The sequence below is a fragment of the Gorilla gorilla genome, chromosome 19 (genome assembly GCF_029281585.2).
Source record: "Gorilla gorilla gorilla isolate KB3781 chromosome 19, NHGRI_mGorGor1-v2.1_pri, whole genome shotgun sequence".
NCBI lineage: Eukaryota > Metazoa > Chordata > Mammalia > Primates > Hominidae > Gorilla > Gorilla gorilla.
Window position 1 is genome coordinate 94,655,924 of NC_073243.2, and position 24,241 is coordinate 94,680,164.

The following is a 24,241-nucleotide window of genomic DNA, read 5'->3' on the forward strand; positions in this document are numbered from 1 at the left end:
GAGGTATTTAGGTCCCAGTTCTCGTTTTTTCAGTTTTTGTTTTGTTGGGGAGTTGTTTAATCCTAGTTCACTTCACTGCTGGAAATACTTTCTTCCCCTCCCTCGATACCTTCCAATTTAAGGTTTGATGCCATTCTGGGAATGGGAGATGGCCCCAAAACTGCCTCCGATGATCCAGGCTCTGCAGTTATTTCCAAATAGGAGATAAGGAATTGACAGTTGCAGAAATTGGAGCTGGCAGCACTTCCCTAAAAATACATTAACTCCAAAAAGAGATGAAATAGGCATTTTGAGGGATGAACTCAAATTTTTGCTCTAAAAATGAAAATCCTAATATATAGGATAGATAGGAATTGGATTCAGCAAACTATATGCTATACAAACCTGAAAGTTGCCTCTAATTTCCTAACTGGTAACCTCAATTCTATACTCATGGGCACAGAGTCCATTCCCCAGTGGTCTCAACTCACTTTGGGACCAGACCGTGTTTACCTGCCACAGTTAGAGAACGATCTTCCCAGTCTTGCAGAGAACGATCTTCCCAGTCTTGCATTTCTTCCTTTAGAGAAGGAAGAGCTGAGGTGCAGCCACCTGTTGCACCTTCTGCAACCCTCAAGCTACCAAAACTGTACTTGACAACAGTTTGTTGAAAAATGGACAGAAGTGCCAAATATCCATTTGTCTATTCAAATGTCCAAGCCAACTTCCTAGTGAAATGTTGGTTGCAATTGCATTTGAGTTAAACTTTAGAGTAGGGGGGAAAGAGATGTGTACATTTCCATATTTCAGTTCCTTTAAATGCTAAATAGACATCATGATATTCAGTCAGTCCTGCTTCCTGAGGTTATTACCAGGCATACAAAAGAAATACACTGAACTATTTTAAGGAAGTGCAGAATATGTGATATTGAAGTATTACAATATAATACCTTAATTAAGGAGTTAATTTTCTGTTTCCTCTAATGAATATAATCAACCACTACCTCTTTGTTCTCCAGTCCATCACTTAATTAATCAGTTCCTCCATGCAAAGTGAACATATTCTGGTCCCTGAATAAAATGGAGAAATATTTGCCGTAGTCCGTCAGCCTCCAGGCACAGCTGTGTGGAGTTATCCACATCCACAGCCTCCCCTTGCTGGGGCACCGGTAGTCCATGGTTAATGCAGCCCTGGCTGACTAGGGGAGGGGCTTAAGCTTGATTCAGACGGGAAACGCACAGATGGTTTTCCCACTTATCTGTCAAAGAAAAACCACATTTCATTCTCCCCAGAAGGTAATGCTGCTTTGTAAGAAAAAAAGTGTGGCTCATTTCATTGAGACTAAATCTGCAGGCAAAAAACTGAATGAGTCAACCATTAGCATGTGGTCAGGAATTTGACTACCAAAGCCAGCACTGGTTTGTCATCACAATTGGGTCAGTAGATAGAAAACTGTCAGGCATTGAAGGAAATTTTGGAAGGTAAATACATTATATACAGTTCTAAAATATTAATACTACAAATTTCAATAAGATCAGCACCTGAAAAAAAATCTTGAATAAGCATTGAGTAGAAGAGTCCAGTTGTGAAGGGCTTATAGTAAATGACAAGTGCAGATTCTTCTAGAGACTGTGACCAAGATAAAGCCCTACCACCAACCATGTCTGGGGTCACAAAAGCTGGGTTGCTCAGTTCAACCTCCATTATCTGATAATCCTAGTGATGCTGTAACAATGTACCACAAACTGGGTGGCCTAAACAACAGAAATGTATTGTCTTACAGTCCTGGAGAATAGAGGTCCAAGATCAAGGTACTGGCAGGGCTGGTTCTTTCTGAGGGCTGTGAGACAGAACCTGCTCAACGTCTCTTGCCAAACATCTGATGCTGGGTTCAAACGATTCTCTTGCCTTACAGAAGTATCATCCTAATCTCTCCCTTCATCCTCACATGAGGTTCTTCCTGTGTGCCCAATCTATGTCACCAAATAGCCCCTTTTGTTAAGGACAACAGTCACCTAGGACTAGAGTCCACCTTAATGGCCTCATCTTAACTAACCTGCAAAGACCCAATTTCCACATAAGGTCACATTCTGAAGTACAGGGGTTTAGGGCTTCAACATATGAATTTGGGGGAGAAAGGACACAATTCAACCCCTAATATCTACCCTGGGTGTCCATGCTAAGGTCTGAGGGAGGAGGCAAGAATGCTCATCCAGCTAGGAACCTGTTTGCCAGCTGATCACTGAGCATGCATAGGAAGACAAAGCTAAAACTGAGACAGAGAACTGTGTGGCTAGATGGAGTTTGTCAAACCCTAACTTTGGTTTAAAATCAATGAGTTGGCTGGGCACTGTGGTTCACGCCTGTAATCCCAGCACTTTGGGAAGCCGAGGCAGGTGGATCACAAGGTCAGGAGTTTGAGACCAGCCTGACCAACAGGGCAAAACCCTGTTTCTACTAAAATACAAAAATTAGCCAGGTGCATACCTGTAATCCCAGCTACTCAGGAGTCTGAGGCAGGAGAATCGCTTGAACTCCAGAGGTGGAGGTTGCAATGAGCCAAGATTGTACCACTGCACTCCAGCCTGGACAACAGAGTGAGACATCGTCTCAAAAATAAAAAATAAATCAATGAGTTTATTACATTTCCATATTTAGAATTTGATATGGTTTGAGTCTGTGTCACCACCCAAATCTCATGTTCAGTTGTAATCCCTGGTGTTGGAGGTGGGGCCTGGTGGGAGGTGATTGGGTCATGGGAGTGGTTTCTCATACTTGAGCACCATCCCACTGGGTGCTGTTGTGGTGATAGTGAATTATCACAAGATCTGTTTTTTTAATGGTGTATGGCACCTCCCCCATCTCTCTTCCTCCTGCTCCAGCCATGTAAGACAAGCCTGCTTCTCCTTCACCTTCTGCCATGACTGTAAGTTTCCTGAGGCCTTCCCAGAACCTGAGCAGATTCCAGCATCGTGCTTCCTATGCAGCCTGCAGAACCATGATCCAATTAAACCTCTTTTCTTTATGAATTACCCAGTCTCAGGTATTTCTTTATAGCAGTGTGAGAACAAACTAGTATGGGATTCATCTTTACTTCATCTGAAGATGAAAATACATTCAAAATAATATGCAAACCTCTTTCTACTTACTTCCATCATAATCCTGCATAGGTCAACATTGTTGGGTGTTTTAGACAAAATATTCAAGAGAGTCAGCAAGGCATTGGACACAAGCTCTTTACTCAGAACAGAAACAAAAAGGAAGAGCTTGTACCAGGACTTTATTTATTTCCTGTCTTCAAACACACAAAATACAGGTCCACTGAAATTGAAAACATTACCAAAATATTATTTTGCATTCCAAATAAGCAAGGGGTAAAGCTCCATCCCTCCCACTCCCTTGAGTGTGGGCAGGACATACTGACTCACTTCAAAGAAAGTGAAACATAGTAACTTTACAGTGTACACAGCTGGTAAGCATGATCTTACCCAAATGATCAAGGACAACATCGCTAGTGATAAACCACGTGTATGTCATGTAACTCCGATAAGATGTGATGAGAATGGTGTTTTGCCCCTGTGTTACTCTACCCCGAAACCCATAACCCGAATCTAATCCTAAGAAAAACATCAGACAAGCCAAAATTGAAGAATAGTCTATACCACACTTGTCCAATACTCTCAAAACTTTCAAGATGATGAAACACAAGAAAAGACTGAGAGGCTGAGTGTGCTGGCTCATGCCTGTAATCCCAGCACTTTGGAAGGCCAAGGCAGGTGGATCACCTGAGGTCAGGAGTTCAAGAGCAGCCTAGCCAAAATCATGAAACCCTGTATCTACTAAAAAACAATAACAAAAAAAAATTACAAAAATTAACCAGGTGTAGTGGTGCATGCCTATAATCCCAGCTACTCGGGAGGCTGAAGCAGGAGAATCACTTGAATCCGGGGGACAGAGGTTGCAGTGAGCCAAGATTCCAACACTGCACCCCAGCCTGACAGAGTGAGACTCCAGCTCAAAAAAAAAAAGACTGAGAAACTGTCACAGACCAAAGGAGGTGTGACAACTAAATGCAACGTGGTATCCTGGTTAGGATCCTGGGATAGAAAAAGACATTAGGAAAAAACTAGTGAAACTTAAATATAGGCTGGAGTTTAGCTACTAGTAACGCACAAATGGTGGTTACTCAGTTTTGACAAATACACCACAGTAATGTGAACTGATAACATGAAGGGAAAGCAAAGCTGCAAGAGAATTATACAGGGACTGTCTGTGCTATCTTTAGAACTTTTCTGTAAACCCCAGATTTTTCCAAAATAAAAAGTGTATTACAAAATATATATAGAGAGATAGATAGATAGATAGATATAGATGTGTCATTATGAAGCAGAACATATCAAGCCTTGTTTTCTACCATATTCAAGTCTAAATATAAACCCACATTTAAAATTCTATGTATAACATAGAGTCCGAAGTATAATACTTTAAATTGGAAAGAAAAAGTAACAAGATGCTGCTCCTTGTTTATCTTATGAAGACTTAGAATTTTCCTGCATTTCAGAATGTTCAAGGGTCATGGTCCATGTCAGGCAGGATTATTCCTGACACAAACCATACTGAAACTCCCTGCTCATAAAAGTGAACCTCTTATTCTTGAGATAATTCAAAAGATAACTTCTATCACATGCCAATGTTACCCAACCTGAACCAAACAAAAAACATCCTAGTGCAGTTTTCTGCCCCAGGTCCTGAGAGAATCTCGGTTTAATGACTTACCATCAAAGTTAGCTTTGGGATGGGGAACGATGTCAGAGACTTTGCCTGTGTTTTTCTTTGAATCTCAAGTACTCAATTTTCTCACAGTTATTCAAAATTTAAAGCTCTGGTTGTTTGGATTCAGTAAAACATTTTGTTTACATGTATATGAAGAACTCAAAGTAAAAAGAACTCATTTCAAAGTTCATGGAATTTCAAAAAGAAATAAAGCAGACATCCACTGTGAAGTCATTGCATGATAAACTAAGAAAGCATCCTGCTCCAGACCAGGGGAAAACGTACTATGTTGAAGGAATATAGAGAAGAAAAAGTCCTTCTACAGAGAATCGACCCTATTACCTAAACCAAGCAATAAACTTTGAAAAACCTTTGAAGCTAATTTCCACGGCACCTCAGCCTTTCCTGACCCCACAGTTCAGGAGGAGTTCTCTCTTGACCTCAGCTTCTTTGTTCTGTTCAGGCCTTCAACTGAGTGGAGGAGGTCCACACAAATTAGAGAGGACAACTCATTTTACGTGATCTACTGATTCAAATGTTAATCTCATCCAGAAACCCCTCATAGACATACCCAGAATCATGCAGAGACAAATATCTGGGCACCTTGCGGTCCAGTCAAGTTGACACATAAAAGTAACTCCATGCCACTCCTCCCATCAGATGGTGAAGCCCATTCCCCCTCTCCTTGAATCTGGCCTAGCCTGTGACTTGCTTTGACAAATGCAACAGAGTTGAAGTGGTGTTGTGTGACTTAAGGGATCTTGCATCTCCCATGTTTTGCACTTTTAGAAGACAACTAATATGTAAAGAGTCTTGAGTTGGGCTACAGAATGATGAGAGAAAACATGGAGAGAGAGATCTGGCAAGCCCACAGACATTATAGACATTCCAGCTGAGGCACCAGGTGTGGAAAAACTACTTCAATTCTAGAGCAGTAATTCCGGCCAGCAAATGAATGAAATGAGGCTGACTGCTGAGCCTTGTAAAGAAATTAGAGTCAGGGAAAGTTCTGGTGGACTTAAGTCTCTGATTCTAGCCATCTAGATGCACTTTCTCTTTCTCCTGTTACATAAGATATAATTGTTTGCTTCTAATAAATTTTCCCTTTATTTTTAAGCTAGTTAATGTCACTTTAAAACAAATAGGTCTGGCAAAGTGCGGTGGCTCATGCCTTTAATCCTAGCACTTTGGGAGGCTGAAGTAAGCAGATCTCTTAAGGCCAGGAGTTCAAGACTAGCCTGGGCAACATGGCAAAACTTTGTCCCTACTAAAAATGCAAAAATTAGCCAAGCATAGTGGTACACACCTGTAGTCACAGCTACTCAGGAAACTGAGGTGTGAGAATCACCTGAGCCCAGGGAGGCAAAGGTTGCCATTAGCCATGATCATGCCACTGCACTCCAGCCTGGGCAACAGAGTGAGACTGTCTCAAAAAAAAAAAAAAATCCTGAATAATATTTGCTTCAAGAGTCATTATGAATAGGTTTATAAATTTCCACCCATTAATTTTCCTTGTAGAATGTTCTTCTAAGAAAACAGGCAAAATCCTGGAAAAAAATGTGTGCAAAAAATCAATGCACAGCAATATCTGTCTCGTTGCAAAAATAAAAAATAGATAATCTAGATAGCCAGCCATATGGAAATTATAAAATAAATTATATCATCTTTATAACCAATATCTTCAAGATAGTTTGCTATTTTAAACATAAATAACATTTATAACAGTAGGTTTTAAAAAATAAGGGTAGATTATATGTACAACATGATTACAACTCTTCTAAAAAATATGGAAAAAAGTCTAGAAGGAAATAAACCAAAATTACAGTGTGAATAATATATGCTAAAGCTTCTGGCTCCATTTTACATTTTTATAGCAAGCAATCATTGGAAAATTGTTAGAAAATTAGTAGTTATCAATTACATAAGTTGAGAATATGGCCTTTTCTGTTTTCCTACACTCAGAAGTCTAGGAAATTGATGGGACATTGTGGTCATGGAATTGTTTGGATTCATTCAGTTGAAATTCAACTGAATTCATTCAGTTGAAATTCCAATTTCTTGAATTCTTAACCATCATATAAAGATGCAAATCATAGGCAGTTCACTACTCTTTGGTATTCAGTTAACCTATTTGCACTTTACAGAACCAAAATGCAATTGAGATCACTACTGAATGAGGTTCACCTTGTCCACCCCATTGTTGTCTCTTAGTCATGCAGTTAACCACCTAGGGCAACAAGTTTTTTGATGTCCCATAATCATTCCATTGGAGTAATTACATGTTCTCAAGTTCCATTTTTAAACAGTAATTCAATGGAAAATGAAAACAGAAATTCAACAACTTAAGCCAGTTTTCTTTTGCCATATGCTTGGACTACTGGATAAAATCTTTTCATCCACCAATCATTAATAACTTCCAAATTATTGAAACACTCTTTAGAATTATTTAATATTAATACAACATGCTTAACATTGTATTTAAAAAGAAAAAAGAAAAAAAATGAATTCCCACCCAGTAATTACTACTTGTGACTCATTACCCCAGAACAGACTAACAAAAGAAAATGCTTGACAATTTTTAAGGAGACTCAAATTGCTGCTGTAGAATTATTAAGATAGTTATTACAAGTTAATTGGATATCAGTTAATGGCATAAAGGAACATGTACTAAGTCTTTTCAGGGTGCAAGGATTAAATTTAGTAAGTAGCTAGCTATTCAGGTCAAATTTTTTAATTTTAATTTTTTTTTTTTTTTTTTTTTTTTTTTTTTTGAGACAAGGTCTCGCTCTATTGCCCAGACTGGAGTACGGTGGTAAGATCACGGCTCACTGCAGCCTTGACTTCCTTGGCTCAAATGATCCTCACACCTCAGCTTTCCAAGTAACTGGGACTACAGGCATGTGCTACCACACCTGGCTAATTTTTTCACTATGTTACCCAGGCTGGTCTCAAACTCTTGGGCTCAAGCAATCCTCCCACCTCGGCCTCCCAAAGTGCTGGGATTACAGGCATGAGCCTCCGCACCCAGCCTTTTTATTTTTTTCCTTTTACCTCTATGTCTATGTTTAACTGTTCTACATATGACCTGATTACTCAAAATCAGTTAATACATGTCTATTTAGTGCTTATTATGTGCTATGAACATGTTGGAGATCTAGAGAGGAAAACACTAGAATACTTTCCTGCCAACATGGAACTGGCTTTCCACCATCCTCTGAGTTCCCCATTTGCATTCAGGGTCTCACATAATCCAAAACTTACACATTGCTTTGCAGTGGAGCCTGTGGCACCTTTTATGGGTGCTGAACAGATCAGAAGCATGACTGTAGACCTAGCACCTGAGAAACATCTCTGATTTCTTTGGGAAGTTTTTTCTGTAAATGATTAAAACAAAAACTACTTCAGCCCTCAGCACGATATTCACCCACAGTCAGGCTGCCCCTCATCGGGTACAGACAGGTGTCAAGGTGAGTACCAGCTCTTTCCCCCTGCCCTTCTGTCAGGTAAACATGATGTTAGATCATGAAGAAAATTTGGCATATTTTTATAAAATAATCATATCTTTCTCTCTCCCAAGGAAATGGTTTGCGGCTGATCAACTTCCCATCCATGTCAACTAGATGAGAAATAAGGAATTGGAATAAGGTTGAAAGATTCAAAATGGGACCACAATAGGGAGGAAAGGGCCATATATAACTAATAGCCAATTCTAGAAAATTGCATAGTTATATGTCTAACATTGTATTTCTCAAATGCAATGAAAATATTTTAATTCTGAGACCAAATATGTCCTGCAACCCATGTTGTCTGTTACTCTGCCTGTGATGACAATGGAAACCTGTGATGCTGGTAGACATCATTGTCACCACAAGTATAGAAGGTACCTCAGAATAACACCAATGGAGCCCAGACATGGAGAGACACAGTCCTAGTGACAACATTTACTCTCCTGGATGCAGCCATCCCTGAAGCTAGAATGCCCCCTTAATGTTTCCCTTTGCATAAGAAAGTAAGATGCCTTACTTGGCTTAAGTTGATTTTCTGTAATCTGCAAGCAAAGAGATCTGACAAATAGAATCTTATAATACTGAAACAAAAATAATCAAAACAAAAATATTGAAACTAGGAAGAAAAAAAAATCACCCATAGGAACCAAAAAGGAAGGCAATGTACCCTAATGTCATTTTTTTAAGTGACAGCCAAAGAAAGAAATAGAAACCTTTATCTCTACCAAGGATTAAAGAAGTTATGATAAAAGGATAAGGGTGAATTCAGAATGAGTTTAAATTTGGAATTAAAGCAAAAAAATTTTAGAATAACAGGTACAGAACAGAATGCAATGCTATAGAATTGCATGTGACAATAATAATGTAACCATCAAAAAGCGGAAGATGAGAGAACTCAAAGGATAAATGAATGATTAATAGTGCCTAAAATGTAAAGATATTGCTTAAAAAGCAATGACTTCAACTTATATAACTGATTCCAAATCTTTTTCTTTTTCTTTTTTTAAATAAATGGCTACCACTTCTTGAGTGCTTGTGAAGTGTCAGGTGTTTTTTATTTTTTATTTTATTTTATTTTTTTATTTTTTATTTTTTTTATTTTTATTTATTTATTTTTTTTTTTGAGACGGAGTCTCGCTCTGTCACCCAGGCTGGAGTGCAGTGGCGCGATCTCATCTCACTGCAAGCTCCGCCTCCCGGGTTCACGCCATTCTCCTGCCTCGGCCTCCCTAGTAGCTGGGACTACAGGCACCCGCCACCACGCCCGGCTAATTTTTTGTATTTTTAGTAGAGACGGAGTTTCACCGTGTTAGCCAGGATGGTCTCGGTCTCCTGACCTCGTGATCCGCCTGTCTCGGCCTCCCAAAGTGCTGGGATTACAGGCGTGAGACGGAATCTCGCTCTGTCGCCCAGGCTGGAGTGCAGTGGCGCGATCTCGGCTCACTGCAAGCTCCACCTCCCGGGTTCATGCCATTCTCCTGCCTCAGCCTCCTGAGTAGCTGGGACTACAGGCACCCGCCACCACGCCCGGCTAATTTTTTTTTTTTTTTTTTTTTTTTTTTTGTATTTTTGGTAGAGACGGGGTTTCACCGTGTTAGCCAGGATGGCCTCGATCTCTTGACCTCGTGATCCGCCCGTCTCGGTCTCCCAAAGTGCTGGGATTACAGGCGTGAGCCACCGCGCCCCGCCCCAAATCTTTTTTTCTTAATGTACAGATGTTTTTAAGAAAAAAAAAATGGGAAGAATTATTCTGAAGTTCAGCAATTCCTTTGCATTCCTTTTTTTTTTTTTTCTAGTTATTTTAAGTAAAAGTTGGCCAGGTGTGGTGGCTCACATCTGTAATCCCAGCACTTTGGGAGGCTGAGGCAGGTAAATCATTTGAGGTCAGGAGTTTGAGACCAGCCTGGCCAACATAGTGAAACCGCATCTATACTAAAAATACAAAAATTAGCCAGGTGTGGTTACATGCACCTGTAATCCCAGCTACTTGGGAGGCTGAGGCAGAAGAATGGCTTGAACCCAGAAAGCGGAGGCTGCAGTGAACTGAGATGGTGCCACTCCACTCCAGCCTGGGCGACATAGCTAGACCAGTCTCAAAAATAAAATAAAATAATAAAAAAAATTTTAAAAAACTTGACAGAGCAGTTTCAAAGAAGTGACAGGAGGAAAGTCCAAGTTGCAATGGTTGGAAACAGTAAAAGTGAAGTTAAAGTAAGCATGCCTAGGATAGGAATTTGACTACTAGAAATGGAAATATTGCTTCAACCAGACAAGAGTTCATTTTTCTCACATAACATGACATGTAGAGATAGATATCCCAGGGCCTGTGGTAATAAATCTAGGCTATCTAGGCTGACATTAGACATCAATATTGTACTCCTTCTACCCTGTCACCTCATTTTTAGCACCAGGCTTCAATTCTCAAGGATGCCTCATGATCACGTGATGGTTGCTAGTTCCAGCCATCACTTTCTACATTCCAAATAAGGAAAAAATGAAAAAGGAGGGAGACGGCAAAAGGTAGCTACCAGCTGAGTAATCAATTTTAAGATAGTTTTCCCAGAAGCAACACTAGTGATTTGGATTTGTTTCTCATCGGCCTCATCTCTCTGCAAAGGATGTGAGAAAATGTACTTGGGCATACCTCTCTCTACAAAACCAGAAATCTAGGGAGAAAAGGGAGAGTTTTATTACAGAATGTGGCCATTCCTGCTGCAGCCTGTTTTCAAGCTAGTGGTAAATAATCCTGCAGAGGTCAGGCACGGTGGCTCACTCCTGTCATTCCAGCACTTTGGGAGGCTGAAGCGGATGGATCACTTGAGGTCAGGAGTTCCAGACCAGTTTGGCCAACATGGTGAAACGCTGTCTCTACAGAAAAATATATAAATTAGCTGGGTGTGGTGGTGCGTGCCTATAATCTCAGCTACTTGGGAGGCTGAGGTGGGACAATCTCTTGAACCTGGGAGGTTGAAGCTGCAGTGAGCCGAGATCGCACCACTGTACTCCAGCTTGGGTGACAAAGTGAGATCCTGTCTCAAAAATAATAATAATAATAATTTTAAAAATGGCCAGGCGTGGTGGCTTATGCCTGTAATCCCAGCAGTTTAGGAGGCCTAGGGGGGCAGATCACCTGAGGTCAGGAGTTCCAGACCAGCTTGGCCAACATGATGAAACTCCATCTCTACTAAAACTACAAAATTAACCAGGCATGGTGGTGCACACCTGTAATTCCAGCTAGTTGGGAGGCTGAGGCAGGAGAATCACTTGAACCTGGGAGGTAGAGGTTGCAGTGAGCCAAGATCATGCCACTGCACTCCAGCCTGGGCGACAAGGGTGAAACTCGGTCTAAAAAAAAATCCTGCAGAAAGGGATAGACTGCGTTGGGGGCTATGCCAGGGTGGCAGAGGGAGAGAATAATATCTTTACATACTTTTAATGAGGTATGCTTCTCTTCTCCCACTAGCTCAGTGACATTCATTGGGGGGTCAGGCCCAGACTAACACATGGGGTCAGTTGAAGTGGTGAATGATGATTTTTCTTTTTAACATGACTTTCATGTTGATCTTACACCAAAGTGCTTCTAAACTAGCAAAAGCTTAGAACTAGCTGAGGGAAAAGTATTGCTCTCAAAACTAAGAGGGCTTTGATAGGAAGATGAAGACAGAGGTTGGATACCTAGGCAAAGAGTCTGTCTCAGTTAACACTGGAATAAGGAAGGCTGCAGGATAGCTCCTAACACTGGCGAAAGGAATTAACACTGCCCACGCCTTTTTGTTTGCTTGTTTCAGTTTCTTATTTTGCTGTAGTTAAGAGCCTGGAAAGAGAAAAAAAAAAATCAGATACTGTTGATTGTTTCAGCAGGTTGGGGGAAAAGGAGAGACCGTGGTTGATAATCCAGGCTGATAGATGTGAGGGGTAGGAAAGAAATCTCCATCATATGTATGAGAATCCAAAGGCAGAAAGCTGTTTCCATTTGGAATCCTAAGGCGAGGCAGCTTCCCAGACTGCCTGCCCGACACGGAGCAGCTCCAGAAGAACAGGATGGGGCTGGGGCCAAGCGCAGAAGGGCTGGGAGGTCCCCACCCCAGGCCCCCTCATTTCCAATGAGGCCTACAGAAGACCCAGAAAATTTCTCATAGGCCCTGAGGAGGAAAAGAACTGAAAATCAGTAAGTTGTATGCCTGCCGAGGGTCACCAAAGTGTGGGGCCAGGAGACCCCGTAGCAGAGGCACGGGAAGGACAGCCCAAAGCTGAGAGCCAGTGGAGGAGTCTTCCAAGTCCCGGGGAATCAGCGGAACTAGGGGGAAACCGAGGGGGAAATGGCAGAGCTCCCGACAACCAAGGGCAGGGCAGACCTGTGCTGAGAGAGCAGGCGTGGGGGGGCTTGGGCACAGTGACTATAGTGGGAAACCCGCACACCAACAAAATGAGGCGTTTCCCAGAAGCCAGCCTCTTGAGACCATGTGGGGTTAGGGGACTAGCGCTTCCCTCGACGCCATGCTGGTTTTGTCCACATGGCTACAGGGCACCCGGGGAGGCCACAGAAGCAAGTTCAACTGGTTGGAAAATTCTCAAAAGATACTTTTCCTTTCTTCCTTCCTTCCTTCCTTCCCTCCCTCCCTCCTTTCTTCCTTTCTTTCTTTCGAGATGGGGTCTCACTATGTTGCCCAGACTGGTCTCTAGCTCATGGACTCAAGTGATCCTCCCGCCTTGGCCTCCCCAATGTGCTAGGATTACAGGTGTGAGCCACTGTGCCCAGCAAAAGAGACCTTTTTTAAAACAGAAAAAAAAAAAAAGGCAGGTGCAGTGGCTCACGCCTGTAATTCCAGCACTTTTGGAGGCCAGGGCGGGCAGATCACCTGAAGTCAGGAGCTCGAAACCAGCCTGGCCAACATGGTGAAACCGTGTCTGTAATAAAAACACAAAATTAGTTGGGTGTGGTGGCATGCGCCTGTAATCCCAGACCTTTGGGAGGCTGAGACAGGAGAATCGCTTGAACCCAGGTGGCAGATTGAAGTGAGCTGAGATGGCGCCACTGCACTCCAGCCTGGGTGACAGAGCTAGACTCTTTCTCAAAAAAAATAAATAAATAACAATAATAGAAAATAAATAAAACAGAAAAAAAATGTTTGAAGAGAAATTGTTTTTTGAGCAAACTGAGTTTTTGTTTGTTTTTGAGACGGAATTTCGTTCTTGTCGCCCAGGCTGGAGTGCAGTGGTACGATCTCAGCTCACTGCAACCTCCTCCTCCTGGGTTCAAGCCATACTCCTGCCTCAGCCTCTTCCCAGAGTAGATGGGACTACAGGCGTGCACCACTACGCCCGGATAATTTTTGTGTTTTTAGTAGAGACGGGGTTTCACTATGTTGGCCAGGCTGGTCTCGAACTCCTGACCTCAGGTGATCCTCCTGCCTCGGCTTCCCAAAGTGCTGGATTACAGGCATGAGCCATTGCGTCTGGCCAGGTTTTTCTCTTTCAAGCTGAGCTGTCCAGTATGGTAGCTGCTAGCCACAGGTGGTCCATTGGGTGGCTAGTCTGAATGGAGATGTCTGCCAGTGTAATATAAACAAGGGTTTTCAAAGACTCAGTCCAAAAAATATATATCTAAATTATCTCTTTAATCATGTGGTATATGAATTACATAATTAAACAATGTAGTTTTGATGTATGGATGAAATAAAATACATTATTTAAATTAATTTCACCTGTTTCTTTTTACTTTTTTTAATGTGGCTGAAAAATATACGGTTCACATTTGTGGCTCATTATATATTTTACTGGACAGCACCACTTTAGAGATAGAAAGCAAGCTGTATTTCTGCAGGTATTCATCCTGAATCGAGGATCAAATATAGGTGTGAAAACTTTCAGATCTGTTAGGTATCTATTGATGTGTAAAACAAGTTGATTTAAGTCAACATTTATTATCTCATAGGTCTGTGTGCCAGGAATCTGGGTGCCACTTAGGCGGGCCTGCTGGCTCAGGGTCTCTCACAGGCTGAAATCAAGGTGTCACCTGAGGCTACCATCATCTCAAGGCTTAACTGTCAAAGGATGTACATTCAGCCACCCTAGATGGTTGTTGGCAGGATGCAAACTCCTCATGGGCTATTGAATTGAGGACCTCTGTTTATTGTTCTTGTTAGCCCAAGGCTGCCCTGAGTTCCTTGCCATAAGGCAGCTTGCAACATGGGAGGTGCTTCATCAGAGCCAGCTGGTGACAGAGTACAAGCAAGATGAAAGTGACAGTCTTCTATAACCTGATCTTGGAAGTGACAGCCTATCATTTTTGCCATATTCTTCTCATTAGAAGCAAGTCAATAGGCCCACACTCTAAGTAAGGAGATTGCAGAAGGGCATAAATAGGAGGAGATGGGGATTGCTGAAGGCCAATTCAGAAGCTGCCTGCCTAGAACCAAGGAGTATACGAAGCACGCACAAGATGGTTCATCCTGGCAGAGGAGGAACAGTTCTTCCCTCATAACTGAGCTGGAGAGGCACACATGGCAGAAGGTAGAGGTAGACTCTTGTAGTTGGTGGTGACAAGTTATAGGACCAAAGCTGATGACATATTTGTTTATCTCCTTGAAGAAGGAGGCGAGATTGTCTGCTGAAGGAAAGGATATGTGTGGTTTGAGGGCAAGAAAAAAGTTCGGGAAAGACCACCTACTAGAGAAACACAATCCAACTACCAGGCAATGACAAATGGAAGTTCAAAATTACCAAAAGTTAAAAAGCAGTCAGCTCAATTGTGTGATTTTCTCCACCAACTTTCAGCTGCCAGGGTACTAGCTCAAAGTGGCAAAACAAATATGCCAGCTCTAGGGTAGGAAAAATTTTTTTATCCACATGTGAGTGCAGCCAAGAAACAGTAGTGTGAATTATACTGGTTTATATTTCTCTCCATTTAATTCTTCCAACCCAGCCTGCCCAGCAGGCCTCTTTCCACTGAGCAGCCAACAAATTAAATAGCTTGGTGTGTGAGCTTTTGATACAGCTGTCTTGGACCTGCAGTGCTTGCTAATAACCAGCTTTATTCCTGTCTGTCCCCTGCATAGTGGCTCAGTGGGCAAAACTCTCCAGGACTTCAAAGGAGATCTGTGACATGGAACAGACCCAGGAGCCTTGCCTGCACATTACAGCTAAATATTGATGATAGTGACCCCCAAAATACCACTAGATCTTCCGTACTAAAACTGCTGTTTAAATCTAGCTAACATTTACAATAGAAAACATACAACACTTATGAAACAGTAGGCACCAGTACACCTTTTAAGATACCCAGAAGTTGGTTGTTTGGTTGATTGATTGGTTGGTCGGTTGGTTGGTTAGGTTTAAAGTCATAGAAAAAACAAGCCACACAAAGATGCAAAAGCACATCCCTTCCCACGAAATGCACATGCTTGCTAGGAAGAGCATTTCATCCTCATTTGCCTGAGACTGTAGTGAAGACCCATCAGTCCCAGGCAAACCCAGATGGTTAATCATCCTAATTTACCCATGATCCCTCTCAGAAGTGGTCCAGGAGCAAAGCTTCAGCAGAGAGAATTAGTAAGACTGATCTTGCAGCAATTTCTCCTGGTTCTCTGAACAACACCGATCATGGTTCTTTCCTGGCAGCTCTGGTCCCTTAGACGAGGCTGACAGTTTCCTAGAAACAAACAATCCCTCAGGTCATTACCGTTTTCATTTCAGAGTTAATCAATTCATCAAAAAAGATTTATCAGATGTTTATTATTTGCAAAATACAGTGACAAATGTGGCTGGAGACATGAAAGTATTAAAAAACTATTCCTGCCCTCAAAAAAAAAAACTAATTTAATTGTGAATACAACACAAAAATCTGCAGGGTGAAAAAAGCCTAAGTAATAATAAAACTGACACAGAGGGCAAGCGTTTAAAAAATCGCAACTCAGAATATGATTAATTTCAAATATATCCTTGGAAAAAGAGTGGCTTTTAGACTCAGAAAATTCATTTTGTTTTGTTCTTTTTAACAAAATAAAGGTAGCTTTTGTAATGACCTGCTACCATTGGTTGAACAAAGCAGAGGAGAGGAATAGTTGTCACTTCAGACAACTTTTTTTTTTTCCGAGTTAGAGTCTCACTCTATTGCCCAGGCTGGAGTGCAGTGGCACAATCTCAGCTCACTGCAACCTCTACCTCCTGGGTTCAAGCAATTCTCCTGCCTCAGCCTCCTGAGTAGCTGGGATTACAGGCGTGTGCCACGACGCCAGCTAATTTTTGTATTTTTGATAGAGACAGGGCTTCACCATGTTTGCCAGGCTGGTCTTGAACTCCTGACCTCAAGTGATTCACCCGCCTCAGCCTCCCAAAGTGCTGGGATTACGGGCATGAGCCACCGCACCCAGCCACTTCAGACAACTTTGTAAGCTTGAAAACTATGAACACAGGCTTTCAAGTGAGACACACTGGGTCCCAACATCATCGCTGTCACCAAGTAAGGGTTGGGAAACTCACCAATGCATTTTTATCTCACCTGAAAAATTGGGATAATCTACCTCCATCATAGAGTTGGTGAGAGAATTCCTTGAAATAAGCTGCAAATTATTATTATCAGGTGTCTAATAAATAGTTTCTGTCATGATTTGTGTAAGTATTAAAAGGAAAATGGCAAGTATCACTTCATCTTCCCTCCACATTTTTCAGTTGCTTTCATCTGAAAAGTCTGGTGCAATTCAAACTGCATATTAAGTCACGAGTGCTGCTTCATTGCCTCTGTGGATTTAAAAGATACAGAGGACTCTCACATGTTCTTGTCTGAATGCACTTTCATTCAAAATGCTTTACATTTTGCAATTGTCAAATTCAGGTCATTTGTGATGCAAAAATTAGTATGGCTGGCAATGCACTTAAACTTATGCTTACAACCTTGTCTTACCTTTTTTCCTATCATATTAGTTATCTATTGCTACATAACACATTTCTTCAAATGTGGCAGCTTAAACCAACACATGTTTATTATCTCATAGCTTCTGTAAGTCAGGGAGCTGGGAAGGGTGTAACTGCATCTTCCACTGCGGGGTCTCTCCACAGGCTGCAATCAAGGTGTGAGCTGGGCTGTAGCCATCTTATGGCTCAACTGGGGAAGAATTGCTTCCAAGCTCATGAGACTGTTTTCAGGATTCAGTTCCTCTCAGACAGTTGAACTTATAGTCTCAGTTCCTTGCTGCTGTTGGCTGGCAGCCACCCTGAGAAGTTCCTTGTCATGTTGGCCTCTTCATCATGGCAGCTTGCTTCCTCAAAGTCTTCAAGCCAAGAAGGCAATAAAGAGAGTCCATCAGCAAAAAGGAAGTCACAGTCTTTTGTAAGCTAATCCTTGAAGCTTGAAAACTGTGGCATCCCTTCAGCTTAGCTGGAGTTGGTTGGTTACAAGCAGGTCACTAGGCTTAACCCATGTTCAAGGGGAGAGAATAGCACACGGCCATCAAACCAGGCAGTGGTGATCATCATGGGCCATCTGAGAAGCCTGCCTACCCCAGCTGTCTCTTAGAGGATCTTGGTCACGACTTGTCTACAACAAAGATGAATAAAACAAATAACACTGGAAGACAAATCAATGCCACCAAATGCTCAGGGTCCTAGAAACAACAGGGGCAGAGCCACATGTCTTCCTGCTGAGGCAGCTGCCTCAGTGGTTTTTTTTGGGGGGGGGGGGGTGGCAGAGACATAGTTTTATTCTATCGCCCACACTGGAGTGCAGTGGCATGATCTCAGCTCACTACAACCTCTGCCTCCCAGGTTCAAGCGATTCTCATGCCTCAGCCTCGTGAGTAGCTGGGATTACAGCCATGTGCCACCACACCTGGCTAATTTTTGTATTTTTAGTAGAGACAGGGTTTCATACCATGTTGGCCAGGCTGGTCTCAAACTCCTGACCTCAAGTTATCCACCCACCTCGGCCTCCCAAAGTGCTGGAATTCCAGGCATAAACCACTGCACCCAGCTGAATTTTTAGTATTAATCAGAACTAAACAATCTTGGTATGTCCTGCAACACAACCTGTCTGCTTCTTTACAATTGTATGACCTACCCTCCAGTGGAATCTGAGTAAAGTTGAATTTGACTACATTGAACCTTAATAACTTGAGGAGTACAAGAATGACTGTCAGAAGTATCCATGAGCAAAAAAAAAAGAAAAAAACACAGTGCTGAAGACTTTTGGAAACTAGCCCCAAATCACAGAAAGCGAGTAAAATTAGGCCGTGTGTTTTTGGCCAAAGGATTTGGCTTTTTGGATCTCAGTTTCCTTTTGGAAACATGAATGTTACACCAGATAATCTCTCAGACTCCTTCCATCTCTAGAGTGACCCCAAGATTTTACAACAAATTGTTAGTGAAAATGCTGCTGTGTGCTAAGGCGCTTTCCCTAAATCCAAAAGCCTTCCACCAAAGAAAGGACAGCCCCAGGAGTGATCATGAAGGGTGGCTGCAATGAATGCTGCAATGAATGGTTTTCACAAGCCGCATCTGCAAAGCAGAACTTAATTTTCTCCCATTTTTGCCAGGCAGGAAGCTAGTGAAAATTAGCAAAGCTTTTGAAAGGTTGAGTGACCATCTGGTGACAACAGTGCCACATCAGACACTGAGAAAGGCTCAAGTGGAGGAGGGAACAGAGAAAAAAGCCTGTAGATATTTCTAAGTGGAAAGTGGCCCTAAGCCAGGCATCCTCTGCCTTCTCTCAAAAGGCCTTGCAGAGTGGCATTAGCCCCTCATGGGTGCACAATGAATACTCATTGGCTGAACAAAGAAAACTTGGTATTTGAAAGTTTTATGGGGTTTTTTGTTGTTGTTTTCGGTAAGCTTGATATGAGATCTGTTGTCTTTCAGGTGCGAATTCACAGAAATCAAGGATGTAAGATGAAGGTATGTCTTCCAACATACGGCAACGTCCAGTTGATTCACTGAACTGAGAAATGGGTGCATACCTGTAAAAGAAAGGAAGAGCTAGCTAGCTTCAGTATGCGGCCTAGTGAAACTGGAATCAGAACAGAATGAATACAATGAACTGGAAATGTCATGTTATTGAGCTACACTCTAGAACAGAGACAGTGGCATCAGTTGGAGTCCTTAACATTTGAGGTTTCTTGGCTAAACTAACTTCCCCCAGAGAGGGCTAAGACGGGTAATACCATGTCTGCCTGTGACTCTCCTTTTAGTCAAGCTTCCGAGTGGGCTCCACCTCCATTCAGGATGATGGTAGTAACACAGCTAATGAAAGACAGTTTTCACTGGGTTAGAAAGTCCTAACGGCCATTTTTTTTCTTTCTTGAGAGTTCTGTGTAATTTTTTCTTTTTGAAGAGTTCTGTGTTTTTTCAGAGTTCTGATCTCATATGAAATGATTTCAAAGTTTGGCTCTCAGTGGGAAATAATTTGTCCACATTCCAGGGAAACAGGAGAAAGCCCCTTAGTTCTAAGAGTAGTACTGACAGTCATCACCTACAGTCAAATGATATTTTGGGCAAGTCTGCATTCTTTTATGAGCCACAAAACCATATAGCAGGAACTAAGATGCAGAGACCCTGTAATAAATACATTCCTTCCACCAGCTCTTAGACATCGTTCATAAATTGTTCCATTTGACAGTGAACAGGGAAAATGGATGAGAAACGTGGCCTCAAGCATATAATGTATATGTGGTCAAAGAGTCATGACCCATGTGGCCACATTACCAGATTATATCTTATTCTCACTTTCTCTACAATAGGATAAGCACCAATGGGCTAGAAATACACTCTTCTCTCCAATTTAATTATACCTTTATTATTACTTTTCTTATATGCACATAAGCAGCAACAGCTAATGTAAAGTGGAAATTGTAATACAATTTCCATACTGTGTCTTTGTTGTCTACAAAATTATATAAAAAATGTGTCTCACCCTTTAGTTGGGACCATTTAGAAGCCTGAGGGCAATTACACAGAGTGTATTGGAGTTAGCCGCACAATCTCCTAATGGCAGCTTGGCCCAAAGCCAAGCTTTAAGCCAAACCTCAGGGAATTCAAATTTAAAAGTCAGCTACATTAGTGGTAGTGATTCAGTTTGGAGAAGATATCGCTTTTCGTGATTTATTACAGCCAGTGCTTTCAGTACATTTAAAAGATGGTCTAGCTTAGTTGCATTTTCAAAGGAGCGCTACTGCATAAAATGAGGAACATCTGAACTGAAAGCTATCAGAATGGAAAAGCTTGACTAGGGCTTGAATTATGTGGAAAGCGTAATTCTTAGAAATAGGTCCTCAAACACACAAGAATCTGCAAAAATGAGCTATACTTTCAACCCCCCAATATCTAACCCTCGTGATCATTTGGTAGAGAAGGGTCTGTTACTGTCAAGTATTTTTAAATGACTGCAAAGACATTAATTCCCTAGGTGCAGAATAATCATTCAGTATCAAGAATAAACATATAATTTAAAATATTAGTCTTGCTGGTGCTTGTGATCTATGACTAAGCTGTACTTTCAAAGAGAATTCCAAATCTCTCCTCTCTGCAACCCAAGAGAATCTGCACAAAGACTTGTGACCTTATGAATTTTCACAGGTTTTCCCCAGTGGATGTCTTTGGCGTCTGCTATCTCTACTGCAGATACACCAGTGAGTCAGTAAATCTTTTCAAAATAGTTCTGTTCTTTCATACTCAGTTCAGATTTGGGGGAAAAAAAGTAGGAGCGACAGTTCTATTTAGAACAAAGCAGCTTAGAAAAAATACGTTAGTCTTATAAAAATAAATCTATCTATACGTGTATTCTTGTCAGAAGAAAACAACATCATAAACTACAAGTCCATTTCCCACTAGTGTCTTCATTTTCATGTTTTATTGCATTCCACAGTGGTTTTGCAACCAGCTATATCAAGAGTTTCCAAGAAAAATGTAAACAAGGATTTTGCAGTGACTCCAGCTAGAACACATGAATATGACTGAGAACAGAATATCTCTACTTACTTTAGTCAATTTTGGAGTAACTAAATAAGTAAGATGAAAAAAAGTAACTTTAAAAAAAAACGATCTCTACTGAGCTATCTGGAGACAAAACATCGTGCTACATTCCAAATCACCAAGGGCCTTCCGGCACACACATCAGAAAGTGAAATATATCTGCCTCGAAGAAACTGGGCAGAGATGCTTCTACCTTTAGGAAAACAACCCCATTTTCATAATAAGCCTATAAATCATATAGTTATTACCTGGTGCCTATTTGTAATGGGAAACATCGTGAGATAGTATCGACGTATTTTTTTTCTGGGATCTGTGGCTCTAAAGCCCTTTCCCCAGCTCAGGCCACTTCCACTGCCTCAAGAAAGGAATAACTCAAAGGACAAGATCATCAACTCCACTCATTTATTCACTTTTTTTTTTAACAAACATTTATTGACCCCATGTATCTGCAAGAAACTGTTCTAAGTGCTGAAAATAAAGCAGTGAATAAATTATACCCAGTCTTTATCTTTATTGACTTTTGTATTCTAGTAGGGAGAAGTCAATAAACAAATAACTAGAAAATTAAAAAAATTTAAAGTACCAGTTGATGAAAATGCTGTGGAGAACAATCAGACCAGATCATGGGGCCAGGCATGGTGGTTCACACCTGTAATCCCAGCACTTTGAGAGGCCCAGGTGGGTAGATCATGTAAGGTCACAAGTTCAAGACCAGCCTGGCCAACATGGAGGAATCCCTGTCTCTACTAAAAATACAAAAATTAGCCAGGCATGGTGGCGAGTGCCTGTAATCTCAGCTACTTGAGAGGCTGAGGCAGGAGAATCGCTTGAACCTGGGAGGCAGAGGTTGCAGTGAGCCAAGATCACACCACTACACTCTAGCCTGGGTGACAAAGCAAGAGTCCATCTCAAAAAATAAAATTTTTTTTTAAAAAAGATAATGGCATAAAGAACAGAGGGACAGGAGGCAGGCTGCTACCCTCAGCGTTTGAGTTTAAAAAGCCTAGGTGGGCCCCAGACTAAAAACACTGGGAAGTAATTTTCATATCAGGCAGAGGTTCTTTTCTCTGTCCTGAAGATGAGATGAAGTTTGCTTCAATGAGAAGAAAGAGGGGAAAGAAAGATTCAGAGGAGACGAGGAGGATTCAGAGCTGATGGGTGCCTAAGAAGAAGCCCTAAGCCCCAACCGCTCTCCTTCCAATCCCAAAAGAGCACTGATAGGCTTGAAACCTACACCCTCTTCCTGGAAGGACCCATACACATCCTGGGAAAGCCATAAGATCCCAAAGCCGGCCGAGTGCAGGGGCTCACACCTGTAATCCCAGCACTTTGGAAGGCTGAGGCAGGCAGATCACCTGAGGTCAGGAGTTCAAGACCAGCTTGGCAAACATGGTAAAACTCTCTATCTACAAAAATACAAAAAATTAGCTGGGCATGATGGCGGGTGCCTGTAATCCCAGCTACTGGGGAGTCTGAGGGAGGAGAATCGCTTGAACCCAGAAGGTGGAGGTTGCAGAGAGCCAAGATCACACCACTGCACTCCAGCCTGGGTGACAGAGCAAGACCCAGTTTTGGGCACGGACAAAGACTTCATGACTAAAACACCAAAAGCAATGGCAACAAAAGCCAAAATTGACAGATGAGATCCAATGAAACTAAAGAGCTTCTGCACAGCAAAAGAAACTACCATCAGAGTGAACAGGCAACCTACAGAATGGAAGAAAAATTTTGCAATCTATCTGTCTGACAAAGGGCTAATATCCAGACTCTACAAATAACTTAAATTTACAAGAAAAAAACAACCCAATCAGAAAGTGGGTGAAGGATATGAACAGAAACTTCTCAAAAGAAGACATTTATGCAGCCAATAAACATATGAAAAAAAGCTCATCATTGCTGGTCATTAGAGAAATGCAAAGCAAAACCACAATGAGATACCATCTCATGCCAGTTAAAAATGGCGATCATTAAAAAGTCAGGAAAAAACAGATGCTGGAGAGCATGTGGAGAAATAGGAACGCTTTTACACTGTTGGTGGGAATGTAAATTAGTTCAACCATTGTGGAAGATGGTGTGGTGATTCCTCAAGGATCTGGAACTAGAAATACAATTTGACCCAGCAATCCCATTACTGGGTATATACCCAAAGGATTATAAATCATTCTACTATAAAGACACATGCACACGTATGTTTATTGTGGCACTATTCACAATAGCAAAGAGTTAGAACCAACCCAAATGCCCATCAATGTTAGACTGGATAAAGAAAATGCGGCACAGATACACCATGGAATACTATGCAGCCATAAAAAAGGATGAGTACATGTCTTTTGCAGGGACATGGATGAAGCTGGAAACCATCATTCTCAGCAAACTAACACAGGAACATAAAACCAAACACCGCATGTTCTCACTCATAAGTGGGAGTTGAACAATGAGAACATATGGACACAGGGTGTGGGGGCAGCATCACACACTGGGGCCTGTCAGGGGTGGGGGGCTGGGGGAGGGATAGCATTAGGAGAAATACCTAATGTAAATGACAGGTTGATGGGTGCAGCAAACCACCATGGCACATGTATACCTATGTAACAAACCTCCACATTCTGCACATGTATCCCAGAACTTAAAGTAAAAAAAAAAAAAAAAACCTTTGTTTACATTTTTAAAAAATCCCAATGACTCAGCACAGTGAGCAAGGAGCACAATAGGGTGGTTACCCAGACAGGAGGTCCATCTAGGAGCCCTGCGGGAGGCATGCAGGTATTTCTCTGAAGGTCATGCCTGGCAGGCGTCCACTGTTAGAGCCAGGGGACCGGGAGCATTATCTGAATGAACTAATGACCAACAGGTGGGCAGAAATGAGTGCTGTGGATTGATAACAGGGACAGCCAGACCCCCTCCCATCCCCACGAGGCAGAGGCACCAGGTAAAGCTCCTTGGAAATGAGGCTGGACCCCATTAAAAATGAAGAGGGTGGGTGGGGACTAAATTAACTTAAAGGTTTTGCTGCCTGGTAAAA

The 24,241-nt window shown here is 41.8% G+C and overlaps 1 long non-coding RNA gene across 1 annotated transcript; it reads left to right on the forward strand.

The window, feature by feature from the left end:
- Positions 1-12,318: 12,318 nt before the first annotated feature.
- On the forward strand, positions 12,319-20,704 carry LOC109023860 (uncharacterized). The gene is made up of 3 exons (XR_002003320.2): positions 12,319-12,427; positions 14,195-14,778; positions 19,111-20,704. It is a non-coding gene; the product is annotated as an uncharacterized lncRNA (long non-coding RNA).
- The last annotated feature ends 3,537 nt before the right edge of the window (positions 20,705-24,241 follow it).